Source organism: Oryctolagus cuniculus, chromosome 16 (genome assembly GCF_051225735.1).
Source record: "Oryctolagus cuniculus isolate XC-2025 breed Fujian yellow rabbit chromosome 16, ASM5122573v1, whole genome shotgun sequence".
NCBI lineage: Eukaryota > Metazoa > Chordata > Mammalia > Lagomorpha > Leporidae > Oryctolagus > Oryctolagus cuniculus.
In genome coordinates, this window is record NC_142882.1 from 38,561,685 (window position 1) to 38,577,398 (window position 15,714).

General features: G+C 48.3%; 1 long non-coding RNA gene across 3 annotated transcripts in view; it reads left to right on the forward strand.

Moving 5' to 3' along the window:
• LOC138845843 (uncharacterized) overlaps nucleotides 1-14,484 on the forward strand; it is a 31,711-nt gene extending 17,227 nt beyond the window's left edge. The window contains exons 2-5 of one of the 3 annotated variants that reach the window (XR_016222352.1): nucleotides 10,770-10,844; nucleotides 12,253-12,294; nucleotides 12,836-12,991; nucleotides 13,082-14,484. This is a non-coding gene — a long non-coding RNA (uncharacterized LOC138845843). Of the gene's footprint in view, nucleotides 1-10,769; nucleotides 10,845-12,252; nucleotides 12,295-12,835; nucleotides 12,992-13,081 lie in introns of those variants that run through there. The other 2 variants (XR_011383030.2, XR_011383031.2) reach the window with 2 other exon arrangements.
• Nucleotides 14,485-15,714: the final 1,230 nt, after the last annotated feature.

Below are 15,714 nucleotides of genomic sequence, written 5' to 3' on the forward strand. Positions count from 1 at the left end.
GTAAACTGGCTATCTGGTGTCAGTACTTAGCTCCCCTTTTTTACAGAATTGTAGAAAATAATCCTTTTTAAAAACAGAATATTAGTTTTGGACTCACAGCAAAATTGGACTGAAAGTAGAGATCACTCTGCAGAAGGTTTGGAGAAATGTGTAGTGAATGACACCATTCTCTTTGTATGGTGACCTTCTATTAAGTTTAAAATTGTCAGGACTGATGCATCTGTTTCTAATGTCCAGTAAAATAACCATTGTTGCTTTGGACATAGGACCCTGGATGCTGCCACCGAGTACTGCTTTGAGAAGTGATTGAAAAGGCTGCAAGTCCAGAGCCCATTTATGGAGATTGCCATGCTCTGTGACAAGGGATAGGCAGTTGGGGCGCTTTATGATCAGAGCTCACAGTAGCTGCTGGAGTCAGGTGTCTGTGATGGGTTCTTCCTTTGCATTTCTTCAGGTAACCATTATAGCCACCTTGCAGGTGTGTCACCTCCCAGTTCACCAGTGCAAGTGAGCACCCCTTGTTCTTATATGTTGATTAATTGGGTTGGAAGGAAATTGTGCTTCAGTGCCATTGTGAAGACAGAGCTGTCATGATGTCTCTAGGCTTGATAGGTCCTGAACAAATACTGTTTATTAATGCTGCATACTCCTGTGAACTAGGTGTTTTATTGTGATTATAAAGAAAACATTTGCTGAATGCACAGTTTTGGAACCTGTGGAGAGCCCCTTGGCTGTCGCATCCCATGGTGACATAGGCAGCCAGAGGAAGACTGGGGTCCCCTGAGAGCTAATTAATCCCTTCTGAGGGCACCCCCACTGACCTCATGGTCACCCTCCAGGCCTCGCTTCTTCAAGGTCCAACCACTTAACTTTACCTTGTGGTCCAGGTTTCCAGCGTGAACCTTTGAGGGAACAGAATATAGCCGGGGTCTATAATTATTTGCTAACTATTAAATTTCTAGGTGTATCTGTTTAATCATTCAGTCTTGGAAGGAGGTGTTGTGACAGCCAGTTTCCTGAAGAGAACTTAGGAAGGACTAACCATATGTCTTGGGAAGATGTTGGGTTTGGAAAGGATTGGCGCATGTTTTCCATCACAGTTACTGAACAGGTTCTTTTTTTTTTTTCTTTTTCTTTTTTTTTTTTTTTTGACAGGCAGAGTGGACAGTGAGAGAGACAGGGAGAAATGTCTTCCTTTTGCCGTTGGTTCACCCTCCAATGGCCACCGCGGCCAGCACACCGCGCTGATCTGAAGGCAGGAGCCAGGTGCTTCTCCTGGTCTCCCATGGGGTGCAGGGCCCAAGGACTTGGGCCATCCTCCACTGCACTCCCGGGCCACAGCAGAGAGCTGGCCTGGAAGAGGGGCAACCAGAACAGAATCCAGCACCCTGACTGGGACTAGAACCTGGTATGCCAGCGCTGCTAGGCGGAGGATTAGCCTAGTGAGCCGCCACAGGTTATTATTGTGTGGTATTTTCAAGGCCACAGTGGGTTTGCCTCCCACTGAGCTGTGTGCTTCTGGCCAGGGCAGGTTTGGTCCTGCAAGGAGACTGTCGCTGGACACCTGCTGGTTCCTGTGCTTACTGGTGGGTGGAGGTACTCACTGTTTCAGTATGGTTTCCCACCAAAGGGGAAGAGATACAGACACAGAGGCTGGCCTGGCAGGCCTTGCTCATACCCAGGAAGGACCAGGAGTTGATAGGGGCAGTGGTCAGGCCCACTCACTTCACTACAGTAGGCCACAGGCAGCAACAGCCTGAGATGCCTCAGGCAGCCCATGTGCTTCAGATGCACAGGCACAGAGAGGAGCTGGTCTTCAGCCCCTGCCAACAGCACCACTGCTCAGTCCATGCCACACTGCAGCTTTGTCCCAAGGGCTTTGCGCAGTCTAGCGGGGGTCTTCAGAATGGCCCTCAAATGGCTGCTCTGTGGTGGCAGTGGTCTAAGAACAAACACAAACATTTCAGTTAATATGTTCTTTATGTCTTAGACTTTGGATGTTGCCTGGATGATTTTTTACAAAATGAAGAAATCTGTGAAAGCAATAAACATCTCTGGGCTAGGTAGGTACACACCCCTTCCCCGGGAGTTTCTGTGTGAAACACCTCACACGTGGGGTCTTAAGGCCATAATACTGATCACCTAACAAATCAGTGAGCCAGGCTGTAATCATGGGGGCGAGCTGGGAGGTTGTCTCACAGGGGTGTTTTGTTTACCCACTGCCTGACTCAGTGATGGGAGTTCATCCTCTGTCCTCCCACCATGTTGCAATCCTGTTGTCTAGGGTGTAGCCCCACACAGATTTGCTTGTCCTCCTAGCTGCTGAGGACATCAGCTGATTCTGACTCCTTCCAGTTTCTTCTCTTCCTCTCCCCTTCCCTAGTGTGGAAAGAAAATAAAACACACACAAGTGTGTCGCTCCCCCTCTTCGCGGAGGAACGACACAGGACCCTGCGCTGTTCTTTTGTCTGCTCGGCCCTCCCCGGGTTTGCTGCTGGTTCTTCCCGGGTTGGCTACCGGTGCCCCCTGCCACTTTCCCCACTTCTGCGGGGGAGTGGCACACCGCCGGCCGGCTCTCTCGGGGGCTGCTCAGATGTTATTCGGATGTTCCCTTTAGATGTTCCCCTTAGATGTTCCCCGTGCATAGTGTCTCTCTTCTCCTTTATAGTCCTCTTCCACCAATCCCAACTCTGCTACCCACACGCCGAGTACGCTGCTCTCCTCCAATCAGGAGCAGGATCAGCTCCTGCAGGTTATTGGTCGAACTGGAGGCACCTGTATAGCAGTTGTTTACTCCTCTCCCAGCACCATATTGTGGGAGAGCAGATGCATAGATAAGTCTTAATTCCAGTAACAGTCTAGTCCGAGTTGCTCCCCACACAAGTGTAATCAGCTAGTCAACGTGATATTTACTCTAGACTTATATGCACAGAAATCCTCAATGCAACCTTTGGCTTCAAGAAGACAGGCTACCTGTGCATGGCCGGTCTGCCCCTGCAGGGCCCTGCGAGTGGTGGAGGATACTTTCAAATCATTACAGGGAGAGCTTCAGAAACGTCTTGGAAAAGGGAGGTTACAAAGTAAGTTTATTTTGGTGCAAAAAATTATGTGGAAATCTACACCTTTTTTTTTCATAACTGAGCCTTTTGAATCTCACTTGTATAATTTTACTGAAAAACAGGAAAATGGCAGACCAGGGGACAAGAAGATGTTAGGAATCCCAGAGAGATTGAAACTGAGCTGATGGGTGGCAGAAGAAGAAGTGCCAGTACCTAGGAGAGACCCCCCCACCCCCACCACCAACCAAAGTGCAGGGCTTGAATGCCTGAGGGTGGCCTAGGGACTGCTCCTATGGAAGTAGTGAGACCCCTTGATGTCCTGACCAGGTCCTTTCTCCCGCTGTTCATGGAGGCGGTGATTGGAGCAGGTCAGGGAATGTCTTAGGTGGTTGTGATGTCAGGAGGACTGTGGAATAGTTTGGAAGTTCTCATTGCCCTGACCTCTTCTCAGAAAAGTATAGGCAAAACACACTCAGGTGCCTCTCTTGACCCTCTCCAGTGAGGGAATGCGGGCCACAGAAATGAAGACTCCAGCAGTAAACTCTGACTGCAAGATGCTGTTAGGGTGGAGCATTCCCATGTGTGTTTAGGCAATGGTGTAACACAAGAGATGTTCACACGCGGTGGCTTTGAAGCCACACAGTGCCACTGACTGAAGTGGAAATGAGAGATACATGCCATGCTTCAATATTGTTAGCTGCCTATTCCTCCTATGTTGATCTCAAGTTTCACCCCCAGTTCCAACCAGAAATTGACAACAGGAATCTAAAATTTACATGGAAAAGGGTCCTCTACCTCTGGTCCCTTCCTGGGTGAAATGGGGACACCACGGTTTTAGTTTGTACACTTCTGTGTTTCTTGTGCTTCCCACACATGAAGCCTTCCTCCTAGGTATCAGATGTTTGTAGAAACAGTCCTCCTGACATGGCCCTTCTGGTCTGCCTGCTGGGTCAGGGCTCAGTGGCCTGCTCCTTAGGAGGTCACTGGAGTATGCTTGGCATGCTGTGACTATGCATGCTCTAGATGTCAGGAAGTCACTAAGAAGTGGGCACTCAGTTTTGTGGACAGAGACACCAGGTTCTTACCATGTCACATAGACTTTACAAGGGGTATTATATATATTATAGAAAAGGGATATTTTATCTTCTGGTCAGAAATAAAAATTAAAAAAGTGTGACCACTGCCATGAGAGCAGGGACTTGCATGATTCCTGCATCCAGCTCAGTGGCCAGCGCTGCAGCTTTTACGCAAACAAGTGTTCCAAGGGAGGCAGTGTGCAGTGTGCAGGGCCAGCCTTTCTGAGAGTGACAGCACTTCTGTGTGATTTGCCTTTGTGGCCTGTGCTGCTGAGGGCATGCCACAAACCTTGTTCCTCCTCCTACCCCAAGATGATACCCTCAGATACAAACCCAGGGATGCTGTTTCTCTGCTTAAAACTCGGTGGTGGTTTTTTGTTGTCCACATTGAAGTGGTGGTGCTGAGTTCCATGCCAGAACCTGGGAAAGATGAGGAAGGGCTCTGGAGGCTATAAAGTGGTAGAACAATTGGGATTAACTGCATGCAGGTGAGCAGGTTTGTATTACAATAGAACTGTCCAGAGATCAGTATGTAAACAGTTCATCAGAGGAAATGTTCTTGACGTCCAGTTAATTTGCCAAGGACATGGCCACTGCCTCCCTTGCTCATCCGATCCTAGGTCCCAGGTCAGTAAGCCGCAGAAGCTGGAGGAGGTCCAGGCACCTGCCTACTTGGGCTGAGGCCCCTCATGGCCTGTTGTACTCTTCGTTGGAAAATCTTGCTGCTTCTCAGCATGCGGAATTTGAGAAGCAAATTCCTTGTTCAGCCACAGGTCTGGGATTTTCACACAGCTTTTTGGCACCCAGGCTCTGTGCTTTCTGAGGCACCTCATATCCAGCAGACTGCCCATTCACCTGACCCTGGAGGGGTCTCCTCTTTTTATCATCTTTTGCCCATATATCATATTGTGTCATATTTGAGTTATTATAAGATCATGAACCTGACCTTGTTTAAAAGCCATTGTACTAATCTGGATAGATGATAAGCATGAGTGTGGCACCCACACCTAGACTCCTGTGTGGTCCTTCCAAGCCAGCACAGGATGGGCATGTATGTAGCAGGTGCCCAGTAAATACTTGGTTGTATTGCCTGTTTCTGCTCTAAGCTCTTGGACTGTCTTCTCCGTGTAGAGGAGGCAGACCTAGAATTTTAGTTATTGCAGTGTATATATGGCAGAACATTGGTTTGCTGTGGGAAGAATTATGTTGACAGAGAACTTAAAGTGCTGCAGAGAGGAGGCCACCTGTGTTCTCAACATTGCCCTTTTACCTGTTCAATCATTTCAGAGTTGCCTCGATAACCCCAGCAGTGCTGGTGTCTGGAGAGGGGACCTTGTGAGGTCATTAGCTCCAGATGAGATCATGAGAATGGGGCCCCTGATGGCATTAGCACCCTGGAAAGTATTCAGTATTCTCTGGCTTTTTAGGACTGAGGGTGCCATCCCCTGTGCTAAAGCAGTGGCTCTGAACTTCAGAGCAGATCAGAATCCCCCTTCTGTGGGTCTTTTTTTAAAAAAGTTTTATTTAGGGCCGGCGCCGTGGCTCAATAGGCTAATCCTCCACCTTGCGGCGCCGGCACACCGGGTTCTAGTCCCGGTTGGGGCGCCGGATTCTGTCCCGGTTGCCCCTCTTCCAGGCCAGCTCTCTGCTATGGCCAGGGAGTGCAGTGGAGGATGGCCCAGGTGCTTGGGCCCTGCACCCCATGGGAGACCAGGAAAAGCACCTGGCTCCTGCCAGGATCAGCGCAGTGCGCCGGCTGCAGCGGCGGCCATTGGAGGGTGAACCAACGGCAAAGGAAGACCTTTCTCTCTCTGTCTCTCTCTCTCACTGTCCACTCTGCCTGTAAAAAAAAAAAAAAAAAAAAAAAAGTTTTATTTATTTGAAAGAGTTATGGGAGAGGGGAATGAGAGGTCTTGGTTCACTCCCCAAATGGCCACAGTGGCTGGAGCTGGGCTGATCTGAAGCCAGGAAACAGGAGCTTTTTCTAGGTCTCCCACATGGGTGCAGAGGCACAAGTACTTGGGCCATTATCCGTTGCTTTCCCAGGTGCATTAGCAGGGAGGTAGATTGGAAGTGGAGCAGCTGGAACTCAAACCGGTGCACATATGGGATGCTGGCACTGCAGATGGCAGCGTTACCCACTAGGCCACAATGCGGCCCCCATGTGGGTCTTGTTGAATAAAGCACAGACTGTTGGACTCCACCTGAGTCCTTTGTTCTGCAGGTTAGAGTACCTACTGATCAAGTTCTCAGGTGATGGAACTGCTCTGTGGGATTAGCACCTTAGAGATCCCCCTCCCACTTTAAATATTGGATGGGGCCAGAAAGGTATCAGGATGTCTCACGTATATACAAAGCACAATTTTCTTTACACAATTAAAAATATGTTTCCTCCCAATTTTCAAAAATACAGTGATGCTGCCAAATGTTTTTTAGGACATTTTCTGTGCAAGTTTGCAAAAGCAGTGAAAATGATTTGTTCAAGGGGCCAGCATTGTGGCCTGGTGGTTTAAGCTACCACCTGTGACACCAGCATCCTCTGTGGTCACTGGTTCATTTTCCTGCTGCTCTCCTTCTGATCCATCTCCCCTCTAATGGAAGAGCAGTGGAAAATGACTTAACCATATGGGACTCTGCCACGCATGTGGTAGATGAAGCTCCTGGCTCTTGACTTCACCTCAGCGCAGTACTGGCCATTGCAGCCATCTGGGGAGTGAACCAGCAGATAGAACTCTCACTCTTGCTCTCACTCTTTGTCTTGCCCTCTCTCTCTGTAACTTTCAATTAAATAAATATTTAAGAAAGAAAATTATTCATTGAGAATGTTTTTGCAATGTGTTTCCCACTCATGGTAGACCACCATCTGCCCTCTTATTTATTTTAAAATTCTTATTAGCCTGAAATTTGCCAGATTCTGTCTGAGCCCAAAGCTTTTATTTTCCCCCATCATGGAAAGGTAAAGGTTACATTTTCATATCAGTAGGAAGAAAAACCCATCCCTATAAAAAGGAAACAACACGACATTCATTTTCACTTCTCTAGAGACTGTGTCTTTAGTGCTCTCACCAAGCGTGATGTCATTACAGCACTCATCCCTGCACTCAGCACAGATTGTCACATCCTTGAAAGGAAAAGTACAAAGAAAGAAATGATTTATTTTCAGACCTTTACTATCTTCCACCAGAAATGGAAATTCTCAGTTTTGTTTCTTTACTGTTTGCAATGCTAACCAGCAAATGGTGTGCTTAAATGTGCTTAAAATTAATGCATAGAACTGTTTATTTTTTTAGATTTTTTTTATTTGAAAGGCAGAGTTAGGGACACACACACAGAGTTAGGGACACACACACACATGGATGGAGGGAGGGAGGTAGAGAGGGAGCAAGAGAGAGCCATCTTCCATCCTCTGACACACACACACACATACACAGATGGAGGGAGGGAGGGAGGGAGAGAGGGAGAGGGAGAGCAAGAGAGCAAGAGAGCGATTTTCCATCCTCTGGTTTTTGGTTCACTCTCCCAAATGGCCACAACAGCTGCAGCAAGGCCAGGCCAAAGCCAGGAATCAGGAGCTTCAGCTGGGTCTCCCAGATGGGTAACAGGGGCCCATGCTCTTGGATCAGCTTCTGCTTTCCAGGTGCATTAACAGAGAGCTGTATCAGCAGTGGTGCAGCCAGGACATGAGCTAGCAGTCATGTGGGATGTCAGCATCACAGGCAGCTTCTTAACCTACTGTGTCATAATTTTGGCCCTGAGAATTGCTTCTGTTATACATGTTGTATAGTTAGAACAGGGCGGTTCAAGAGAAATGCTTGCAATAGTTTAAGAAGTGAAATCTTGGGGCATTGTTCTGCAGCAGGGTAAGCTGCTTTGGATGCCTGTGTCCTGTATCAGAGTGTCTGTGTTTGCATTCTGATTCTACTTCCAATACAGCTTCCTGATAATGTGCACTCTAGAGGCAGAAGTGATGGCTCAAATACTTAGGTCCCTGCTGCTTGTATGGAAGACCCATATGGTGTTCTGGCCTCCCAGCTTCAGCCTGGCCCAGCCCTGGCTATTGTAGGCATTTGGAGAATGAGCCTGCAGATGGAATCAATCAAAATCAGTTGATCATCTCTCTCTCTCTCCTGCTTTTCCTTTTTTTCCTTTTATTTATTTATTGGACAGATAGAGTTGGACAGTGAAAGAGAGAGAAAGGTCTTCCTTCCGTTGGTTCACCCCCCAAATGGCCACTGCACCGATCCAAAGCCAGGAGCCAGGAGCTTCTTCTGGGTCTCCCATGCAGTTGCAGGGGCCCAAGCACTTGGGCCATCATCCACTGCCCTCCCAGGCCACAGCAGAGAGCTGGACTGGAAGAGGAGCAACCGGGACTAGAACCTGGTGCCCATATAGGATGCTGGTGCTGCAGGCAGAGGATTAACCAAGTGAGCCACAGCACCGGCCCCTTCTCCTGCCTTTCCTTTCAAATAAGTAAATATAAATAAAACAAAAAAGGAAATTTTATTGTGCATTAAGAGGTAATATCTCTGGTAGGATTTTTTTTCAACATGAGAAAATAACTGAATCATGGTTGGGTGTTTGGTAGAGTGTTTAAGGCACAGCTTGGGATACCTTCATCCTCTATCAGAGTGCCTGGGATCAAATCCTCTCTGTGCACCCAATTCCAACTTCCTGCTAATGCAGACTCTGAGAGGCAGCAAGTGAAGATCCCCCATGTAGGAGACCCAGATTGAATTCCTGTCTCCTGGCTTCTGCCTGGCCCCTCAGGTGTTGTGGGCATTTGGGAAGTAAACCAGCAGATGAGAAAGCTGTTTTGTCTGTGTCTCTCTGGCTTTCGAATAAAAGTACCTAAATCATAATAATCATCCTTGGTGTTTGGCAATCTTATGAGGTAGTTCAGTGCTATCCCTACTTTAAAGATTTGATAACTGAGCCCTGGTGAGGCTCAGAGTCCCTGATAGCTTTGCCTCCAGTGTGGGAGGGCCCACCTGCAACTTCCACATCATGGGGTCTGGAATATACAAGCCTGTGCTCATTACTGATGTGGAGAGGTGCACAGTGATGTCAAGGCAGCCACTGCCCCCAATTTGAAAAGCTATCTGTGAATGCAGGACAGGGCCTGGACATTATGCCTGGCGCATCACTCAGCAGCCTGTGGCTGTGCCACTTTCAGTGCCTCAACAATCATTGCAAGTCCAAGTTGTGCATTCCTTTCCACAGGAGGAAAGGGACAGGGACCATGACTTGCAAGCACCTGTGGTGTCATAGGTACAGTACCTCAGGGACATTTCATTTCATTTGCTACGCATGATAGTTGTGCAGGACTCAGGGCATACACATTAAATAACTTATCAGGACCTTAGCTGGTGGGGTCAGAGTTGGGATTCACACATGGGCTTAAAGCTGCAAACCCATGTTGCTTCCACTGTGACATTTACAGGAACAAAGGCCTTTCATCAACTCCTTGGGGAGGAAAGACTGAGCGCAATGGAAGACAGTACAGGGAAGAGTGCTCCTAAAGGGAAATGCACCACTGTTGTGGCCAGCTGGCAGCCCAGGGCCTTGGTCTGCTCCTCTTCAAACAAGGAGATGCAACCAGGCCCATCACACAGAGCCTGCATTAGTGAAATGGATAGATGTGAAGGTGGTGTTTGGTGCTGTTAGGTTATGGTAGCTGTTGCTAAGTTCTGGGCCATAACAGCTTTAAGGACACGTGCACTGCTATAGTTGTGGCTTTGGCTCCATGGAGTTAGAATTGTCTATCCTGTTTCCCTGGCAAAGATCAGAGACAGAAAAATCTTATTTGAGTTTAATTAGCAGTCAGCAGGTCTGCTTTCCCAGGAGGATTTAATGCCTCACAACCAGAAGCCCAGGCCAACAAGATGTGACTGAGAGCTGAATTCTCCTCTTTAGTATTTTGTTACTATTTTTGACCACGTGTGTCCCTTCTCATGTTTTCAAAGCCTTGCTTGTGCTTCCCCCAAGCATTTGAAACACATTTTGTTTCCATGAGGCTAAGATTCTCAGGTCCACTTCCTGTGCAGGAGTAAGAGTTACACCTGCCTGCTTAGAGGCTTGAGAGGCAGTTGCTAAGGCACTGCAGCAGCTCCAGTGAGCTTGTCTGACTAACAATGAGAGCCTCACTTTCAGAAAGCCCATGAATTTCCTTGGCAGTAGTGCAGGATAAAGGGGAAAATAAGACAGTTCTGAAGCGTTATATGTGTGGAATTAAACAGGTTCTAGGCTCAGCACATTTCGAGTTCTTTCCTGTCACAGATGGATGGGAGAATCTCGAAAGGCTCAACTTGGGGTTGTGAATGATGAAAGCCGGGATAGCCATAGCCATGACTGAGGTGCAGAGCAGCCCTGATGGGTTTCATTGTCTGCACCCTGATTGGGGGCACGGTGACTTCACCCGACTTTCTGTGAAAGAAGACAAGTTGCAGGTGAAGGTAGAGACAGCAGGTGTTCAGGGTTCTAGTGACAGGTTGATAATGGGAGGGGAAAGCCAGGAGGGAAGGATTTTTAGAGTGAGTGAGCCTGGGGCCTGTTTCTAGGCTCCAGAGGAAGAGCTGACCTGGAAGAGGCTGATGTGAGCTGGAAAGACTGTACTGTGTCTCTTTCTCTGCTGCAGGTCCTGTGCTTGGCGAAGAGGCCTCTGAAGGGAGCATCAGGGAACAAAGATAAATGCAACACCTGGCTTCCTGGTGTATGTACCCCTTTACTTGAGAGTTTTCAGATGCTTATTAATCATCTTGTAAAATCTAATTCAGGAGCTGAGATTGTGGCATAGTGGGTTAAGTTGCCACCTGAAATGCGGGCATCCCATATGGACACGAGTTTGAGGCCCAGCTGCTCTGCTTCTGATCCAGCTCCCAGCTGGTGTGCCTGGGAAAGTGGTGGAGGATATCCCAAGTGCTTGAGCCCATACACCCACATGGTTCTGGGCTCCTGACACATCCCTAGGAGTTGGAGCCATAGGGGTAATGATCTAGTGAATGGAGGGTCTTTCTCTGTCTTTCCATCTTTTCCTGTAACTCTGCTTTCAAATAAACAGATCTTTTTAACTTGGAAAAACACATCCAGACCAGATTCCAGGTTCTGATGTACAAAGTCATTGGACATAGTACTTTGTTGTTACCGCAACCTTGCACTCACAAAACATCAGTGGAGTCACCTGGGCCTTCTTAGAAATGGGGATTGCCCTAAACTGACTGAGCTGGAGTTGAATGAGTAAAAAGCAGGCATTTTAAAGCTTTAGAAGCTTTGCTGGGAGCAGGGATTCTCAAAGTGTGGTCCCCAGGCCAGCAACACCCAATGGGTCTTGTGTGTAATGAGAGCACAGCAGAGGCAGAATGAGGATCACATGGCGAGCTCAGAAGCAGGGCAGGAACATTCTGGTCATCTGCCACCTGGTGGCTTCACCATGGGGCTCCACCCTAACTGAAATCCAACCCAATCACATTCTAACACTCTAGCCTCAGATGCCATAACTTGATTAAGTTCCATCATTAATCTTTTAATCTGTGATTCTGGAGATCAATGCCTTAATGCATGGACTCCTAGGGTCCCCTAAACTATGATCCATCCATAGCAGCAGCTCATGAATTTTTAAGATCAGTTGGTCAATTTTTACAAAAATAAGAAACAAACAAATCCCACATGGATTTTCATTGTAATTGAATAGGATCTGTGCATTTATTTAGGGCTTTCTTGACCCTATTGAGCCTCTGAATACATGACATGGAATATCTCTCCTTTCCTGCACAGTATCCTTAATTTCTCTCAACCAGCTTTTGACATTTTCAGTGTGCAAGTCCTGCTCTTTCCATGGGGAAATGTATTGCTAAGTATGCTGTGCCTTTTAGAGACTTTGTGGTGGGAATTCTTCTCTCCGGTTCACTCACACATTGATCATGACCCATGCAGAGAAGTGGAATTAGTTTCATCTATTGATTTTCTATCCTGTGACCTTGCAGAACTCACTTACTAGCTTATGTGGGCTTTTGCTGATGACTCCCTAGGATATTCTATATAGAGCATTGTATTTTCTGTAAATAAAGGTAATTTTCATTTTTCCTATCTAATATGTAACTTTGTTCTTTTTTTCTTTTCAGTTCTTTCTTTTTGTGTTTCCAACTTTTGTGCTGGAGCTTGAGGTATTTGTCATTGTTGTTTAGTTGGATTTGCTTTTTGGCCACATTTTTGATAGCATTTGGAGATGCATATACATTTACAAGAAGTTTTCTCCATGGACATAAGATGCTGTATTTGTAATGAAATTTCCCTATGCATCTTTAGTAGCAGTTTTTTGTCATCCAGTCCATTTTGCCTGATATTAATATAGCTCCTGCAGCTTTCATGATTAGTTTGCATGGTCTCTTTTTTTCGATCATTTTACTTCTTTCTTTTTTAAAAATAGTTTTCATCATTTTACTTTCAACATATTTGTGACTATGATCCAGAAGAACTTCTCTTATAAATAGCATAAAATTAGATCTTGTTTTATGTACACTCTGTCAGCATCTGTTTCTTGATGAATGTACTTAACCCGTTTACATTTGGTATAATTATTCTTGTGATTGGATATATGACTGCCAGTTTGCTGTTTCCTATATGTCTGAGGTATTTTGGTTCCTGTTTTCATCATTCGTTTTCTACTTTTGTATTAAGTAGATATTACTCAATCTTTTTCTGCAGAGGCTGTCACCCCAGAACACCTGCATAGCACCTCTGCCTTGGGGTACTCAGGCACCCCAGGAGCTTCTCCTGTAAGCCAGAACCAGGCAGCTGTGCAAGACTTTCAATGTCCCAGGGACTACCCTCCAACCATGGCCACAGCACCGATCACTCTGTGTAAGGTCAAGCCCAGTGCCCACTGTATGCTTTGTTTACCAAGGCCCTTCCCTTGCTTTCTTAACACCCCTGACCTTTCCACATACTCAGAGGCACTTGGGATCATCTGTAACAAGTGACCTGTCCCTAAGACCTTGTCTACATTCAAGGAACCAAACTCTACCAAGGATCACACAGGCTGGGTTTGAGAAGGTCATCCAGACCTTCTGGACTTCAGTGTCCTCACTTACATAGGAAGAGGGTGAAAGTCTGGCCTCATGAATGCATAAAAGGAGACACACCCAGGGGAGGATGTGCTCCGTGTGTGCAGTTTCCTCAGTGCCTCCCCATGGTCTGGGCTCAGTGTGGGTAAGGTAAGCCACACCTTATTCCACCAGATGCATAACAGAGCATGGGCCCTCTCTCAAGACCTGCTTGCTTATATGTAACGGGGTGACCATGGCTACTCCACACAGATGAGAAGATGGTCCCAGGGAGGGCTGAAGAGCTGCCCCGCAGGTCTCAGAGTAGTGTCCTGGCTGGTTGTCTCATGTCACTTTTGTGTCCCTGTGGGAGAAGCACAAGAACCATCGGGGGTGAGGACCACCCTAGTGTCTGCAGCATCCAAGAAGACCTCAGCCCAGGGTTGACTGAGGCCTGGGCTTCAGGATGGTGGGAGACAACACACCTACTTACCAGAGTCACCACTGTCAAGGAAATGAGATCACCTCCTGAGGACCACTCAACTGAGCACCTTCCTCAGACAAGACCTACCTAAGATGAGATCACCTCCTGAGGAACACTGAACTGAGCCCCTTCTTCAGACAAGACCTATGTAAGGCCCTGTAGGCTGCTTATTCCACCCCCTCACCATGTGCATACCTGCAGTTACACCAACACCACCCAGCAGCTACCCAGGGCAGGCCTGTGGCAGCCAGTGCCCCGGCTGGGAGGGCACATTGGGTCAAATCAGTGGGGTAAGATCTGACCACTGTTTTGTCCAGGCTGGTATCCTTGGACAAGTCCTTATGTCTCTCAGGGCCTTCTCTGTCTCCCCTCTGCTCCCAGGGGATGTCCTCAGGTGTGTAGACCACAAACACCTGTGTGACTTGTGAACCCTGGGGCTTGTGTCACCTGCAGTTTATGCACAACCTAGAGATGGAAGGACTCCAAGAACCACTGGGGCAAAGAATGGGCTCCGCTGCCCCCACCCTGGGTCCTCACATGTGATCCAGGGAAAACCACTTTCCCTCTTGAGGCCCCTCCTTGCACCATGGGAATGTTGAGATGTAGAGTTTCAGGGAGACCCCTGTGGCAGTACCTTCCTGCACTCTCGTCGCATCCAGAATCAGTCCAGGGCCTCTGGGTCTGAGAGGGGCAGCCAAAGCCAGGGTCCCCAGTGATCACTCCTGTGGCATGCAAGTCCTGCGACACCTTCCCCTCCTGGTGGTCTTGACTAAGCTTCTGGCTCCTAAGGAACAACTTGGCAAAAGTTCTGTGGTTTCCTCTCCCTCCCTCCCTGTCTCCTCTCTCCCCTTCTTTTACAAAAACAGGCTGGGATATTATGAACTACCAATGGGCAGGCCCCAGTGGGAGGAAGCAGAGTCCCAGTCAAAGTTCAGAAAGGCACCAAGGCCCTCAACCCAGTCTGCAGCTTGCCAGTGACAGGGCAGTGGGCCCAAAGGCAGTCGGACCCTGTTGAGCCACAGCTCAGAGTGTGGCCATAGGCCTCCTGGGGCGTTAGGACAGAATCCCGACTAATCTGGGGCTGGGTTCCAGTCCATAGGCTCTTTGGCATCAGAAATGTCTGGCCAGCAGCAACAAGTCAGGCCCAGGCCCTGGGGTCATCCCTGCCCCCTGCCCCACCACCAAGCTCTCAGCAGCCATGTCCCCCCATGCTCCCGGCCACATTCACCTTGGCCCCAGTCAGCTCCAGGACTTGGACAGGCCTGGTTGATCCTATACTTCTGGGTGCAGCATCAGTGTCTACTTAGGAACACCCTTTCTCCCCTCCTGGCGATCCCCCAGCCCTACCTGTGGCCGTGGCCTCATCTTCCCTCTAGAGCCTTGTCTTTCTCTGGGTTTGCTTTGGAGCCTTCATATCTCCAGACTAAGCACGCCCCTGATGGCCATTTCAGGGGTGCACCCAGGCCCAGCAAGGTCCCCAGGACGTGTCTGGGGCACAGGTGCTGACTACAAGGTTGAGAGCCTCTGGGAGCCCCTCTGTACTTTGAGCAGCATACACTGTAGACACAGATGCTATGGATAGATCATGTTCTATGAGAACAGAGACAGGCTGATCCTAGGGGCTCTTCCCTGCCTCCCGTGGCTCCATTGTGCACTGGGGCACCACTGCCCTCTTGTGGCCATCACCAACCCTGCAGCTCCAGGCAAGAATTCCAGAAACCACAGCACTCCCTTGGTTTGGGGGTTTCCAAGGCAGTGGGACTACCACTGGCCACTCTGTTGAAGGTGGGATTTTAGATTCACCAAGGGAACTTGGATGTGTCCCAACAGAGGACTGGCTAGGGTCCTTTTATCATTGGCCAAGCTGAGCTGGAAACCCTGAAACCACGTGGTTCAATGATCAAGGTGTTGGGGAAAGATTTGCCATGTGACTGCTCAAGGTGCAGCTAAGGCACAGACCAACAATGGACATGCCTTCTGTAATCACAGCCAGCCAGAGATCTTTCCAGATCGGCACATAAAAGGACTCGCTTCACTCCTTATTTTCTTCCCCAGCC